At 46.9% G+C, this 3,517-nt stretch overlaps 1 long non-coding RNA gene across 1 annotated transcript; it reads left to right on the forward strand.

Moving 5' to 3' along the window:
• The first annotated feature begins 1,318 nt into the window (after positions 1-1,318).
• LOC105517030 lies at positions 1,319-3,109 on the forward strand. The gene is made up of 2 exons (XR_001002593.1): positions 1,319-1,735; positions 2,137-3,109. It is a non-coding gene; the product is annotated as an uncharacterized LOC105517030 (long non-coding RNA).
• The last annotated feature ends 408 nt before the right edge of the window (positions 3,110-3,517 follow it).

A 3,517-nucleotide genomic window follows, 5' to 3' on the forward strand; every position in this document is an offset into this window, starting at 1 on the left:
CAGGAGACAGAGGTTGCAGTGAGCCGAGATCACACCACTACACTCCAGCTTGGGTGACAGTGAGACTCCACCTCAAAAAACAAAAAGAAATGTAACAACACGGTAAAATATTCATGATATATAAATGGAGAAGACATGTATGGTACAACTTCCTATGTACATGAAAAATATCTGAAGACACACATCATGTTAACAATAGTTGTTTAAGGTGGTAGGTTTATGGGTGTTAAAAAATTTTTCTTTATGCCTACTGGTATTTTCTTTTCTATTTTAATTTTTAAAAAATTTTTTTAGAGATGATGTCTCTCTATGTTGCCCAGGTTGGTCTCAAACTCCTAGGCTCAAGCAATCCTCCTTCCTTGACCTCCCAAAGTGCTAGGGTTACAGGTGTGAGCCACCATGCCCAGTCCCAGTGGTATTTTCTTTTTCTTCTTTCTTTCTTTCTTTCTTTCTTTCTTTCTTTCTTTCTCTCTCTCTCTCTCCCTCTCTCTCTCTTTCTTTCTTTCTTCCTTTTCCTCCCTCCTTCCTTCCTTCCTTCCTTTTTTTTGACAGAGTTTTACTCTTGTTGCCCAAGCTGGAAAGCAATGGTGTGATCTCAGCTCACTGCAACCTCTGCCTCCCAGATTCAAGTGATTCTCCTGCCTCAGCCTCCTGAGTAGCTGGGATTACAGTTGCATGCTACCACACCCAGTTAATTTTTTGTATTTTTAGTATAAACGGGTTTTCACCATGTTAGCCAGGCTGGTCTCGAACTCCTGACCTCAGGTGATCCACCCACCTTGGCCTCCCAAAGTGCTGGGATTACAGGCGTGTGCCCCCACACCAGGCAGAACTCTCATACACTGCTCGTGGGAACGTGAAATGCTACAATCACTTTGGAAAGCAATTTGTCAGTTTCTTTAAAAATGAAACATATACCTCCTAAATGACTCAGCCATTCCACTCCTAGGTACTTACCCGAGAGAAATAAAAGTGTTTGGATACTTGTACATGAATATTCATGGAAGCTTTATTTGTAATACCCCCAAAATGGAAACAACCCAAATATCTATCAATGGATAAATGAATAAACAAGTTGTGGTATATCCACATAATGGGATACTACTTTGCAATAAAAATAAGTGAACTATTGATATATGCAATGACATGGATGCATCTCAAAATAGAAGCCAGACAAAAAGAATACATTCTGGATAATTCCATTTATATAAAATTCTAGGACATGCAAATGAATCTGCAGTGGCTGAAAGCAGGTTTATGGTTGCCTGGGGATGGAGAGGGAGGAACGACGAGAGAGGAAGTGATTGCAAAGGTGCAAGAGGAAGTTTTGGGAGGTGAGGGGTGTGTGCTCACTGTTTTGATTGTGGTGATGGCTTCACAGGTGTATACATAGGTCAAAACTTGCCAAATTGCACCCTTTAAACGTGCACAAATGTATGGCAATAAAGCTGTTTTTAAAACAGAGGCTGCCACGAGAACAGAGGCAAAACAATCAATGCCTCCCAGTTTCAAGCTGGTTTGGTCATCATGGGAGAGCATCGCTGTCCTCATCTCACCCACACAGAACCTGGAACCCAGAGGGGTTAAGTGCTAGTCTGGGCAGAGCCCATGGCCAGATTCTTTCTTCTCTGGATCCAGTGCTTTCTTTGCAAAGCATTGGGTGTGCTTTCAGGAGCCTCCCAGAACCTATCAGCATGCCCTGAGCTGAGGGACAGGGTGTCCCTGCCACCTGAAGGTATATTCTCCCCTTCAGTTCACACTCCTCCCCCAGTCATGGTCCCTCAGCCTGTGTTTGCAGCCAGGAGGCTGGCTTCATTTGCAGAGAGGCTGTGGTTGCAGCATCTCCCCAGGGAAGTAATAAAGAGTGAGAATGAGATAAGGGACAGAGGCAATTATCTAACAACCTGCTGTCTATGGCAGAGAAGGACTCAGGCCAAGCTGGGGATTCCTGCCCCATCCCATGTCCTTGAGATGCTGGCAGGGCCATCCTGCCCAGAAGAGTTCTCCTGGGCAGGGGGTCACAGTGGGGGTTAGAGGGGAAGGAGATGGTAGGAGGTGGGGGTGGGTGGGGTGGAGGTGCCAAGCTGGGCCCTAGAAACACTTGGTTTCTGTCCATGTGTTCCTCCCCAGCTCCAGGGCCCCCCACGGCATCTGGAGTCAGAGCTGGCGTGGGATCCTGGAAGAGCTGAATGAATGCAGGCTTTGCGTGTGGACAGACCTGGGTATGCATCCTGGCGCATACATATGTCAAAATAGCGAGGTCTCAGTGACCACCCCGGTGAATTGGGGGTAACAACGGTCCCTGCGCCATGTGACCCTGTCTGTAAGGTTCAGTCAACCCCACTTGCCCTCCCCTTGCTTGTTCTTCTAGTTTATGTTCTCCTTAGACTCTGCAAACCAGAGAAGGGACGAGCTGAGGCAGGAGGCCTTGAGCCTTGAGAGTGGATGGGAGAAGGAGAATGTGGAGAAATGGGGCAACCGTGTTTGCTGGGCACTTCCTGTAGCCCAGTGCTGGACAGAGCACTTTACACGCTCTGTCCCCTTTAATCCCCACAACAGCCCCAGGAAGTATTCACTGTCCTCCCAGCTTCCCCAAGAAGAACATTGAGGCCTCCCAAGAGCAAGTCACTCATCCAAGGTCACAGAAAGTAGACAGGCAAAGATAGGCCTTGAACCCAGGCGGCCTGACTCCTAAGTCCCTGTCTTGCTGCTGAAATTCCCCACCAGTTTTCTGGTCTTTGCATTTCTGAGTCCCGTCCCTGCTAGTTGGGATGCTTTCCCCAGCAGGGATGCAAGTTCGGATTCTCTCTGCAACTCCTTGTTACTCAAGCCACCCCATGATTCCTCACGTGTGCAGAGCGCGCTACAGTTTACAAAGAACTCTTTCATTACTACGTGTACCATGGGTGGTTCCGAATCCCTTGAAACAAGAGAGGACTGTTATTATCCCTGTGTCTACCATGAAGATGGTACAGATCCCTTCCTAGAGAGAAACAGACATTGATGTGCATTGGACCATTTTATCTGTACAACAAGTAAACATTATTAGGCCCAGTTTATAGATGTTAAAACTGAGGCCTGGAGGAATTAAACAGCTTGCCTAAGTTCACGAAGCTAGGGAGTGGTTGAGACAGTATTTCCTCCCAGATTTGATTGTCCCCAAAGCCCAGGCTCTTCACCACTTAATCCTCTGCAAGAAGTAATCACTGTCTGCCTTCCCCAGCCTCTCCCTAAAGAAGGCTCTGAGGTCCTTTATCTGAAGACTCAGTCCTGCTGTTTCCTGAGTCGATCAGACAATATTCATGCATTTGTTCACGTGTTCAACAAACAGGAATGAGGACTTGCTGTGTACCAACAGCCAGACACTTGGTTTCTGAATGCCTGTTAGCCACAGGCCCTGCTCTTGAAGGATTCACTGGAGGACAGAGATGAATGAGGTGGTTCATCTTGGGATACAAAGTGCAGAGACCACACAGGCACCTTGGTTCATTCTGTGCAGAGAAAAGCTATCTATTTT

The sequence above is a fragment of the Colobus angolensis genome, unplaced genomic scaffold (genome assembly GCF_000951035.1).
Source record: "Colobus angolensis palliatus isolate OR3802 unplaced genomic scaffold, Cang.pa_1.0 Scaffold3, whole genome shotgun sequence".
NCBI classification, from domain to species: domain Eukaryota; kingdom Metazoa; phylum Chordata; class Mammalia; order Primates; family Cercopithecidae; genus Colobus; species Colobus angolensis.